This window comes from Symsagittifera roscoffensis, chromosome 9 (genome assembly GCF_963678635.1).
Source record: "Symsagittifera roscoffensis chromosome 9, txSymRosc1.1, whole genome shotgun sequence".
Taxonomy (NCBI): Eukaryota; Metazoa; Xenacoelomorpha; order Acoela; family Convolutidae; genus Symsagittifera; species Symsagittifera roscoffensis.
In genome coordinates, this window is record NC_087070.1 from 14773620 (window position 1) to 14787723 (window position 14104).

A 14104-nucleotide genomic window follows, 5' to 3' on the forward strand; every position below is an offset into this window, starting at 1 on the left:
ATTCAACATTCACAAAGATGAGCTCTTTCATTTAAAATCGGTTCAGTTTCCTTCTTAAAACCGGTTGTGTCAATTAACTTTCACAAAGAAAATAATAAAATCATTTATGAAACAAAAACATGTTCTTGTTTAGAAAAAATGGGTTTTAATATAAACTGTTATAATTTATAATCAACGATGAGAAGATTATCATATTTCGTGATTATTTGATATGATTATAAATTGTGCTAATTATAAAATCTTGTAAGATAAAATATTATACGAACAAAATCTAATCGTATACTGTAGTAAAGTTTAAGTGTTTTTTAGAAAGTCAGGTTGAAGTATAAAAAGTCCTATTTATTAAGTTGTTATTACATTAAAGAGTGCTAATTAAATTAATATTCACAAAAAAATTATAATCATCGATGAAACAAGAAAGGTTTAAAAAAATTAATATTGGGCAGTTGTTTGAACCTCCCAGAACTAAAGCTATTTTAGTGTTTTTGGTAGTTGTTTGAACTACCCAAGACTTAAACAAAATCAACGTTGGGCAGTTATTTGAACTTCTCAAGACCGTTTCAAAAATCGTTCAAACTTCTTTACAATCCTTTTCTTTATCTGGCTGTTTCTTAATTAGTTACGATCGTAAAATTTTGGTCGGTTTTCTAACACCAGGTTAACTAGGTGTCAACTACCGTGTTAAAAAAACTTGTCTATTACCTGGTTGTCACGCATTATTTCCACTACTGTTGTGGCAATTGGGATTGTTGCCTTTCTGGCCTCTTTAAATGATTTGTCTCCGGTCCCCCACCCGATCCATTACGTCTGATCTTTATTCCAGTCAATACTGACTACGATGTCGACTATTTGGTTACATCAACAGGACGTCCCTTTTCACAATTTCCAACCACAACCACAATCTTAACCGACCGTCGTGTCTATCACAAAGAAAAAAATAAAATCATTTATGAAACAAAAAAAACATGTTCTTCTTTAAAAAAAATTAAATGAGTTTTAATATAAACTGTTATAAATTATAATCAACGATGACAAGATTATCGTATTTCATGATTACTTGATATGATTATAAATTGTGCTTATTATAAAAACATATAAGATAAAATATTATACAAACAAAGTCTAATAGTATACTGTAAAAATGCTTAAGTGTTTTTTTTTTAAAATTTAGGTTGAAGTATAAAAAGTCCGACGTATTAGGTTGTTATCAGACTAAAGAGCGCTGATTAAATTAACAATCACAAAAAAATTATAATCATCCATGACACAAGAAAGGTTTCTGGTTAGAAAATTTAGATGGATTCTTAAGAAATATGTAATAAATTATGATCAACGATGACTCGTTTATCAAGTTTCATGATTATTTGATATGATTATAAATTGTGATTATTAGAAAATCAAATAAAATAAAATTCTAAACTAACAAAATCTAATAGCATACTGTAAAAAATTTTAATTGATTTTTGGAAACATAGGTTGAACTATAAAAGGTCCTACATTTTAAGTTGTTATTAGGGCAAAGAATGCTAATTGAATTAACATTCACAAAAACAGTAACAATCATCTATGAAAAATAAAAACGTAATTTGGTTAAAAACTTCAAATGGAATTTTATAAACATGTAACAAAATATAATCAACAATAACAAGTTTATCATAGTTTATGCTTATTTAGATGTGATTATGATTTATGATTATTGTAAAATCATCAAAGACAAAAGGTTATACAAACAAAATCTAATAATATACTATACAAAAGTTTGATGGTTTTTTTAGAAAATTAAGTTGAAGTATAAAAAGTCCTACGTATTAAGTTGTTACTAGACCAAAGAGTGCTAAGTAATTTAAAATTCACAAAAATGAGCTCTTTCATTTAAAATCGGTTCAGTTCCTTCTTTAAAACCGGTTGTGTCAATTAAATTTCACAAAGAAAAAAATAAAATCATTTATGAAACAAAAAAACATGTTCTTTTTAAAAAAAAAATCAAAATAGTTTTAATATAAACTGTTATAAATTATAATCAACGATGACAAGATTATCATATTTCATGATTATTTGATATGATTATAAATTGTGCTTATTATAAAAACATATCTGATAAAATATTATACAAACAAATTCTAATAGTATACTGTATAAATGCTTAAAGGTTTTTTTAGAAATTTAGGTTGAAGTATAAAAAGCCCGACGTATTAGGTTGTTATCAGACTAAAGAGCGCTGATTAAATTAATATTCACAAAAAAATTATAATCATCCATGACACAAGAAAGGTTTCTGGTTAGAAAATTTAGATGGATTCTTAAGAAATTTGTAATAAATTATGATTAACGATGACTCGTTTATCAAGTTTCATGATTATTTGATATGATTATAAATTGTGATTATTAGAAAATCAAATAAAATAAAATTCTATACTAACAAAATCTAATAGCATAGTATAAAAAAGTTTAATTGATTTTTGGAAAGTTAGGTTGAACTATAAAAGGTCCTACATTTTAAGTTGTTATTAGGGCAAAGAAAGCTAGTTGAATTAACATTCACGAAAAAAGTAACAATCATCTATAAAAAATAAAAACAGAATTTGGTTAAAAAATTCAAATGGAATTTTATAAACATGTAAAAAAATATAATCAACAATAACAAGTTTATCATAGTTTATGCTTATTTAGATGTGATTATGATTTATGATTATTGTAAAATCATCAAAGACAAAAGGTTATACAAACAAAATCTAATAATATACTATACAAAAGTCTGATGGTTTTTTTTAGAAAATTAAGTTGAAGTATAAAAAGTCCTACGTATTAAGTTGTTATTAGACCAAAGAGTGCTAAGTAATTTAAAATTCACAAAAATGAGCTCTTTCATTTAAAATCGGTTCAGTTCCTTCTTTAAAACCGGTTGTGTCAATTATTTTTCACAAAGAAAAAAATAAAATCATTTATGAAACAAAAAAAACATGTTCTTCTTTAAAAAAATTAAATGAGTTTTAACATAAACTGTTATAAATTATAATCAACGATGACAAGATTATCATATTTCATGATTATTTGATATGATTATAAATTGTGATTTTTATAAAATTATATGATATAAAATTGTATACAAACAAAGTCTAATAGTATACTGTAAAAAAGCTTCAGCGTTTTTTTTTAGAAATTTAGGTTGAAGTATAAAAAGTCCTACGTATTAAGTTGTTATCAGACTAAAGAGCGCTGATTAAATTAACATTCACAAAAATGAGCTCTTTCATTTAAAATTGGTTCAGTTACTTTTTTAAAACCGGTTGTGTCAATTAACTTTCACAAAGAAAAAAGTAAAATCATTTATGAAACAAAAAAACATGTTCTTCTTTAAAAAAATTAAATGATTTTTAATATAAACTGTTATAAATTATAATCAACGATGACAAGATTATCATATTTCATGTTTATTTGATATGATTATAAATTGTGCTTATTATAAAAACATATAAGATAAAAGATTAAACAAACAAAGTCTAATAGTATACTGTAAAAATGCTTAAGTGTTTTTTTAGAAGTTTTGGTTGAAGTTCAAAAAGTCCGACGTATTAGGTTGTTATCAGACTAAAGAGCGCTGATTAAATTAACATTCACAAAAAAATTATAATCATCCATGACACAAGAAAGGTTTCTGGTTAGAAAATTTAGATGGATTCTTAAGAAATTTGTAATAAATTATGATCAACGATGACTCGTTTATCAAGTTTCATGATTATTTGATATGATTATAAATTGTGATTATTAGAAAATCAAATAAAATAAAATTCTATACTAACAAAATCTAATAGCATACTATAAAAAAGTTTAATTGATTTTTGGAAAGTTAGGTTGAACTATAAAAGGTCCTACATTTTAAGTTGTTATTAGGGCAAAGAAAGCTAATTGAATTAACCTTCACAAAAAAAGTAACAATCATCTATGAAAAAAAAAACGTGATTTGGTTAAAAAATTCAAACGGAATTTTATAAACATGTAAAAAAATATAATCAACAATAACAAGTTTATCATAGTTTATGCTTATTTAGATGTGATTATGATTTATGATTATTGTAAAATCATCAAAGACAAAGGTTATACAAACAAAATCTAATAATATACTATACAAAAGTTTGATGGTTTTTTTAAGAAAATTAAGTTGAAGTATAAAAAGTCTTACGTATTAAGTTGTTATTAGACCAAAGAGTGCTAAGTAATTTAACATTCACAAAAATGAGCTCTTTCATTTAAAATCTGTTCAGTTCCTTCTTTAAAACCGGTTGTGTCAATTAACTTTCACAAAGAAAAAAATAAAATCATTTATGAAACAAAAAAAAACATGTTCTTTTTAAAAAAAATTAAATGAGTTTTAATATAAACTGTTATAAATTATCATCAACGATGACAAGATTATCATATTTCATGATTATTTGATATGATTATAAATTGTGCTTATTATAAAAACATATAAGATAAAATTTTATGCGAACAAAAATCTAATCGTATACTGTAAGAAAGTTTAAGTGTTTTTTAGAAAGTTAGGTTGAAGTATAAAAAGTTCTATTTATTAAGTTGTTATTAGACTAAAGAGTGCTAATTAAATTATTATTCACAAGAAAATTATAATCATCCATGAAACACAAAAGTTTCTATTAGAAAGTTTAAATGGACTTTTTTGAAATATGTATTAAATTATAGTCAACGATGACTCGTTTATCAAGTTTTATGATTATTTGTATGATTATAAATTGTAATTATTAGAAAATCAAATAAGATAAAATATTATACAAACAAAATCTAATAGCATACTATAAAAAAATTTAATTGATTTTCGGAAAGTTAGGTTGAACTATAAAAGGTCCTACATTTTAAGTTGTTATTAGGGCAAAGAATGCTAATTGAATTAACATTCACAAAAAAATAAAAATCATCTATGAAACAAAAACATAAATTGGGTAAAAAATTCAAATGGACTTTTTTAAACCTGTAATAAATTAAAAACAACAATAACAAATTTATCATAAGTTATGCTTATTTAGATATGATTAAAATAAATGATTATTGTAAAGTCATCTCAGATGATATATAATACAAACAAAATCTAATAGTCTACTATACAAAACTAAAAATATTTTTTTAGAAAATTAGGTTAAAGTATAAAAAGTCCTACGTATTAGGTTGTTATTAGACCAAAGAGTGTTAAATAATTCAACATTCACAAAGATGAGCTCTTTCATTTAAAATCGGTTCAGTTTCTTTTTTAAAACCGGTTGAGTCAATTAACTTTCACAAAGAAAATAATAAAATCATTTATGAAAGAAAAACATGTTCTTGTTTAGAAAAAATGGGTTTTAATATAAACTGTTATAATTTATAATCAACGATGAGAAGATTATCATATTTCGTGATTATTTGATATGATTATAAATTGTGCTAATTATAAAATCTTGTAAGATAAAATGTTATACGAACAAAATCTAATCGTATACTGTAGTAAATTTAAGTGTTTTTTAGAAAGTTAGGTTGAAGTATAAAAAGTCCTATTTATTAAGTTGTTATTACATTAAAGAGTGCTAATTAAATTAATATTCACAAAAAAATTATAATCATCGATGAAACAAGAAAGGTTTAAAAAAATTAATATTGGGCAGTTGTTTGAACCTCCCAGAACTAAAGCTATTTTAGTGTTTTTGGTAGTTGTTTGAACTACCCAAGACTTAAACAAAATCAACGTTGGGCAGTTATTTGAACTTCTCAAGACCGTTTCAAAAATCGTTCAAAACTTCTTTACAATCCTTTTCTTTATCTGGCTGTTTCTTAATTAGCTACGATCGTAAAATTTTGGTCGGTTTTCTAACACCAGGTTAACTAGGTGTCAACTACCGTGTTAAAAAAACTTGTCTATTACCTGGTTGTCACGCATTATTTCCACTACTGTTGTGGCAATTGGGATTGTTGCCTTTCTGGCCTCTTTAAATGATTTGTCTCCGGTCTCCCACCCGATCCAATACGTCTGATCTTTATTCCAGTCAATACTGACTACGATGTCGACTATTTGGTTACATCAACAGGACGTCCCTTTTCACAATTTCCAACCACAACCACAATCTTAACCGACCGCCGTGTCTATCCTCACCCCTTTATAGCACCCCACTTAAATGAAAAAACCCCTTAAGCGCAATGGGTACAAAAGCACTTAATAGACACCTCATAGAACCTGTTTCCAAGCTCTGCTCAAGTAAAAACGTTTGCTCAAGTCCAAAATGTAGAAGTTATTTTTATAATTGTTGCCGATAGTTTATTTTAGATGTCAACCATAGTCGTTCGACCCGCAGAGCACACCCTGGTTATCTCTCCTGGTAGTGACGCTACGTTGGTCACACACTGGTGGCCTTTTCCCCAGTATTGTCCTTTCTTGATTCCTGGGACTTTAGTTCTCTGAACCCTTTCACTGTCCACCTGATCACCTTCCCCATTGAAGTCTCCCAGTTGTTATCCGAAGTTGTTAGGCTATCTGAAAACCCTTTCAAAGCCTTTTCTTTTAGACACTTGTTAAATACTAATACTGCTAACTTTGCGAAACGATCGGTCTTACTGTGAAACAGTATAAGTGTACTATAAATTATTATAAATGTCCGGTCCATCCAATCTGGAAATCGTAATCACTGCCCGTTTTTTCCTAATTTTTCCGGTTTTTCTGTTATCTTCGTTTTCTTACCTTTTAACTGTTTTTTGTTTCTAAGTGGCCCCTTTACACGGTTAGCTAAGCCTTGTATCCGAAAGCGCACTGAGAAAATTTTCTCTACTTTTCCCAAAAACTATCTTGGCTCGACGAGAAGGTGGACACGTTCCAGTTGAACCGTATCACCGGTACTCAAGGATGGGCATGAAGCCCGGAGTTGTGTCAAGTGGGTTTGATTTCGTAGTCATGATGTCGTATAATCCAGAAGCGCTCAAAAAAGAGACTGTAACAGTCGTCCGCTTACGTCACAAATGAGGTTAAGAGAATCAAGCCATATAACCATTGGCTTAAGGGTCAGGGACAACTTGTGTTTTTGTACCTAATTCTGTCGGAGCCGATTCGGTTTGCTTAAGACATAGGACTTCAAGATCGTGTTACGGCTTAAAGGCTACTACCAAAACACCCCCATTCTAGAAACAAGCACGTCTCCATGACTAGATCTCTAATTTACTAAAACAGGCGAACGACGTTAAAAACAGGGATGAAAAGTCAAATAAAACTATTGATTTTTAAGGGACAGTGGATCTTTGATCCATTTCAGATGGATCAGCGAAAAAGCGCCTTATCTTAACATAACTCTATAAATTACAATCTAGCAATTAAAAGCAATACTCACATAGTGACTATGGCTCTAGAATTCATCAAATAGTGGATCTAAGATAACTCGAGAAGTTTTGGGAAGTAATTAGTTTTAACTCAAGCTGTTTTTCAGTTTCACTGGTCGACCATACCAGTCAAGAAGTTCTCCGCCCCAGTAATAGCACTCTTGTAACTACTCTCGATGCTCTCTATCGGGAACAAGACAACTCCAATCGAATAGTTTTTAAAGAGTTCAGTTTGCTAGCAGCAATTTGACTCCAGCTCCAATTTTTTTGGTTTTTCACGCTCTTATGAACTCGGCTCTTCTAATTCACTGATTTTTTTTTCAGTTGCCGCAATGAACTTGAGCCTGACATGGCCAATTCAAACTGTTCGAAAATACCATTTCACCTGAAAAACAAGATAAAACTTCAGACTATGACCGACTCGCACACACTACCCGGACTCAAGATTGCTGTCCCCATCGCGAGTTATCGTCATGTCAGTGAGCCTCCAGCATGTTGAGTGCAACTCAAGTTACAGTGCCACTGGTCCTGTACAGAAAAAAACCAGATAATAGAACCTTATCAACATACCCAAAAATCACAGCCATGTAAAAGTGTCACTCTGTAGCAAAACAGAAGTCAAAATTGGCATCCGTTTACACTTTGCATCTAAAAAGTATTACGTACTAAGTTGTTATTAGACAGACTAAAGAATGCTATTTAAATCAACACTCACAAAGAAAAAAACAAAAAAATCATTTATGAAACAAAAACTATTCTTGTTTAAAAAACTTAAAATAGTTTTAATATAAAATGTGATAATTTATAATCAAGGATGACAAGATTATCATATTTCATGATTATTTGATATAATTATAAATTGTGATTATTATAAAATTAGATAAAAACTAGATAAAATATTATACCAACAAAATTGTATAGTGTACTATAAAAAAGTTTAACTGTTTTTTAGAAAGTTAGGTTGAAGTATAAAAAGTCCTATGTATTAAGTTGTTATTAGACTAAAGAGTGCTAATTAAATTAACATTCACAAAAAAACTATAATCATCCATGACACAAGAAAGGTTTCTGGTTAGAAAATTTAGATGGATTCTTATGAAATATGTAATAAATTATAATCAACGATGACTCGTTTATCAAGTTTCATGATTGTTTGATATGATTATAAATTGTGATTATTAGAAAATCAAATAAAATAAAATTCTATACTAACAAAATCTAATAGCATACTATAAAAAAGTTTAGTTGATTTTTGGAAAGTTAGGTTGAACTATAAAAGGTCCTACATTTTAAGTTGTTATTAGTGCAAAGAATGCTAATTGAATTAACATTCACAAAAAAAGTAACAATCAGCTATGAAAAATAAAAACGTAATTTGGTTAAAAAATTCAAATGGAATTTTATAAACATGTAATAAACTATAATCAACAATAACAAGTTTATCATAGTTTATGCTTATTTAGGTGTGATTATAATTTATGATTATTGTAAAATCATCAAAGATAAAATATTATACAAACAAAATCTAATAGTATACTATACAAAAATTTGATGGTTTTTAGAAAATTAAGTTGAAGTATAAAAAGTCCTACGTATTAAGTTGTTGTTAGACCAAAGAATGCTAAATAATTTAACATTCACAAACGTGAGCTCTTTCATTTAAAATCGGTTCAGCTCCTTTTTTAAAACCGGTTGTGTCAATTAACAATCACAAAAAAAAATCATTTTTGAAACAAAAACGTATTCTTGTTAAAAAAAATTAATTTAGTTTTAATATAAGCTGTAATATTTTATAACCAACGATGACAAGATTATCATATTCCATGGTTTATTGATATGATTATAAATTAGGATTTTTATGAAATCATATGAGATAAAGTATAATACAAACAAAGTTTAATAATATACTGTAAAAAAGCTTAAGTGTTTATTTTTAGAAATTTAGGTTAAAGTACAAAAAGTCCGACGTATTAAGTTGTTATTAGACTAAAGAGCGCTAATTAAATTAACATTCACCAAAAAACTTATCATCATCCATGAAACAAGAAAATGGACTTTTATGAAATCTGTAAAAAATTATAATCATCGATGACTCGTTTATCAAGTTTCATGATTATTTGATATGATAATAAATTGTGTTTATTAGAAAATCAAAAAAGATAAAATTTTATACAAACAAAATCTAATAGTATATTAGACAAAAGTTTGATGGTTTTTTAGAAAGTTTGGTTGAAAAATAAAAAATCCTACGTTTTCAGTTGTTATTAGACCAAAGAGTGCTAAGTATTTTAACTTTCACAAAAATGAGCTCTTCCATCTAAAATTGGTTCAGTTCCTTTTTAAAACCGGCTGTGTCAATTAACTTTCACAAAGAAAAAATTAAAATCATTTATGAAACAAAAACATGTTTTTGTTTAAAAAATTAAATGAAATTTAATATAAACTGCTATAATTTATAACCAACGATGACAAGATTATCATATTTCATGATTATTTGATTTGATTATAAATTTTGATTTTTATAAAATCATATGAGATAAAATTGTATACAAACAAAGTCTAATAGTATACTGTAAAAAAGCTTATGCGTTTTTTTAGAAATTTTGGTTTAAGTATAAAAACTCCGACGTATTAAGTGGTTATTAGACCAAAGAGCGCTAATTCAATTAACATTCACCAAAAAACTTATAATCATCCATGAAACAAGAAAGGTTTCTGGTTAGAAAATTTAAATGGACTTTTATAAAATCTGTAAAAAATTATAATCAACGATGACTCGTTTATCAAGTTTCTTGATTATTTGATATGATTACAAATTGTGATTTTTAGAAAGTCAAATAAGATAAATTTTTATACAAACAAAATCTAATAGTGTATTAGACAAAAACTTGATGGTTTTTTAGTAAGTTTGGTTGAAAAATAAAAAGTCCTACGTATTAAGTTGTTATTAGACCAAAGAGTGTTAAATAATTTAACATTCACAAAAATGAGCTCTTTCATTTAAAATTGGTTCAGTTCATTTTTTAAAACCGGTTGTGTCAATAAACATTCACAAAGAAAAAAAAATTTTTTTTGAAACAAAAACATATTTTTGTTTAAAAAAATTAAATTAGTTTTAATATAAGCTGTAATAACTTATAATCATCGATGCCAAGATTATCGTTTTTCATGACTATTTGATATGATTATAAATTGTGATTATTATAAAATCATATGAGATTAAATATTATACGAACAAAGTCTAATAGTATACTGTAAAAAAGCTTAAGTGTTTTTAGAAAGTTAGGTTGAAGTATAAAAATTCCGACGTAATTAATTTTTATTAGACTAAAGAGTGCTTATTAAGTTGACATTCACAAAAAAAATTATATTCATCCATGAAACAAAAAAGGTTTCTGGTTAGAAAATTTAAATGGACTTTTATAAAATATGTAATAAATTATAGTCAACGATGACACGTTTATCAAGTTTCATGATTATTTGACTTAATTATAAATTGTGATTTTTATAAAATTAGATAAAAACTAGATAAAAGATTATACCAACAAAATCTTTTATTATATGTATTCTAAATGGACTTTTATTATATTCATCCATGAAACAAAAAAGGTTTCTGGTTAGAAAATTTAAATGGACTTTTATAAAATATGTCATGAATTATAATCAACGATGACACGTTTATCAAGTTTCATGATTATTTGACATAATTATAAATTGTGATTATTATAAAATTAGATAAAAACTAGATAAAATATTATACCAACAAAATCTAATAGTATACTATAAAAAAGCTTAACGGTTTTTTGGAAAGTTTGGTTCAAGTATAAAAGGACCTACATATTAGGTTGTTATTAGAACAAAGAATGCTAATTGAATTAACGTTCACAAAAAAAAACAATCATCCATCAAACAAACACGTATTTTGGTTAAAAAACTCAAATGGACTTTTATAAACATGTAATAAATTATAATCAACAATAACAAGTTTATCATAGTTTATGCTTATTTAGATGTGATTATGACTTATGATTATTGTAAAATCATCAAAGACAAAAGGTTATACAAACAAAATCTAATAGTATACTATACAAAACTTTGATGGTTTTTCAGAAAATTAGGTTGAAGTAAAAAAAATTCCTAGGTATTAAGTTGTTATTAGACCAAAGAGTGCTAATTAATTTAACATTCACAAAAAATGCTTTGTCATTTAAAATTGGTTCAGTTCCTGCCGGAAAGTTATAGACTATAGAAGTGGGAGTTTGTTTTCCGAAAAAGAGACCCATGAACGTTTTTGTTATTGCTCTTGTTTAGGTATATCATCAAAATGAAGAGATGGACTAGAATTATCTTCAAATAGTACGGTTTTTCTGTGTTTGGTAACTAAATTGTTTACGTCATGTGACATGCGGACAGTAGCTAGGTTTTTTTCCGGACAGTACGGCCGTTTCGTGTTTTTTTTTACTTTTTTTTTTACTTAGGTCATGGGAATTGCAGACATTGGCAAGGTTATTGTCGGCTAGTAGGGCCTTCTCGTGTTTCTTCCCTTTTTATTTATGCTTTCGTCTGTGTCTATTTGTGCTTTTGTGTGTTAGTGTGCTTTCGAGAGTGTGTATGTGTGTGTTATCGTGTATGGGTATGTGCTTCCGTGTGTATTTTCGCGCGCGCGTGATCGGGTGTGTGATCTTTAGCGTGTGCGTGTGCTCTCGAGCGCGCGCGTGTGTGTGTGTGTGTATGAGTGTGCTTTTATCTATGCCTGCTTTTTTCTTCAGTTTTTTTTTCTGTTTTAGTCGCTTTGCAGTCTACCGGGTTGATGTTCTTGATGTTCGGTTGTGACATGGCAACTTCTGTCAGATAGGAACGGAAGGACAGCTTCAGAGTTCATAACTAGACAAAACTTAGAGCTCACAATATTATGAGACTTTCTTTAACCTCAATAAAGTTCGGTGTTCTCCTCAAAATTTTGCAACAAAACTTTTCAATTCCCCATAATATCCCAGGAAAATCTGAAAGTTTTTCAATAGAATCCTTCAAGACAGAAGATCGAGATTTAAATAATTCGATTTTAAAAAAATTGTTTTTTTTCTGTTTTAGTTGAACAAAAAAGAAAATTTCATGAGTAATCGATGGGGAAATACTAGATTGTTGCAGTTTTTTGGCAGAAGCAATAGATTTTTTTGATTTTTAAAACTTAACTGCATTGATTTGTGACTTTTGATTGTTCTAATTTAAATTGAATTATTTTACTGAATACAAATTTCCATTTTAGTCTAAGTGAGCTTAGGTTCACTGAAGATTTAGGGATGTTCTGGTTTTTTGCAGCGTTTTTTTCCAGCCCTGAATTACTAGTTGACAGGGCTAGTTTTCTAGAGAAGGAAAAATCAAAAATATGGGTCAAAAATTCCCTCACAGACTTTTTCAAAGGCTGTAGACAGAGAGGTCAAGTAAACTGAAACTCTAGGGCAGTATACAGGCACACAAGTATGTTTCTTTCAATTGAGACCTCTTTTTTTAAAATCAGCAGAAATGCAAGTGAAAAAAATTGCAAAACGGAAAAAATGAAACTTCAAAAAAACGATTGGTAAACATACAACGACATTGTAAAGTGCGGAGGGTTGTGGTAAAATTTTGTAACCCTTGAAACGACCCAGAATTAGGTCGTTAAGCCAAATAAAAAGGTCGAAATTATTTGGGTCGAGGATTTTTTTTTGTGAAACAAGAAAAAAACAAAAAAAGGAAATACGAAATCAAGAGAGTTTAAATTACAAATTTTAGGCGTTAATCAACTACCAAAATAAATGAGAAAGTAAAAAATTTATTTGAGATAATCACTTCTCCAGGTAATATCAAAAAATTAAGGATGATTCGTTTTCGCAGGAACAATTCTCGGAACTGGCTTTTTCAAATGAGCTTTTCATCTCAAATTTGAATTTTCAAAGTTTCTAAAACACGGTCAAAATATTTACCAAAAAAAGACATAGGCTTTCAAACAACTCTCAAAGTTCAGAATTTTTACTTGTTTGACGGCAACAACTTTTCTTTAACAAACTGTTCATAGTCATTTATAAATGTAGGCTTTCAACAGCCTGTTGTTTCGATTATGCCTAGCATGATAGTTAGCGAGAAAAAACGTTCAAAACATCACAATTTGGACTTTTCCGAGGGCCATAAATGTATGTGTCGGAAAGATTTGGGCTTTATCGTAAAAAAAATAGAGCTTCTTACAACACGGTTTTTGCATTTAATCAAAGCCTTAGATTTGGCAGGGCAGTTTTCGACATTATTCAAAAAGTTTAAAACAAACGGTCAAAAAATTTTGACTTCTCCGAAAGCCGTAACTTCTAATGTCAAAAATATTTGGGCGTAGTCGTACATTAAATGAGTTTCCAACTACCTGGTATCTGAATTTAACCCAAAACCTCAGTTACGTCAGGGTAGTTTTCGAGAGTATTCAAAAAGTTTTAAAAGGTCAAAAAATCAAGTTTGCCAATTCCGAGGACAAAATCGTTTTGTAAACAAAAAGGTGTAACCGTTTATGCAGGGCAGTTCTTCAAAATCATTCTATTCGTTCAAACCATTAACTCAGGTTTAAGAGGGATAGTTTTCGCAAAAACGACAAAATCCAAAATATGGTTCAAAATCTCCCCGACAGACTTTTTCGAAGGCTGTAGACAGAGGGGTCGAGTAGGAGACTCTACGGGAGTAGACAAGCACACAGAAAAAAGGCGGTTTTTCAAGTTACATTCCTTGTTTAAAAATC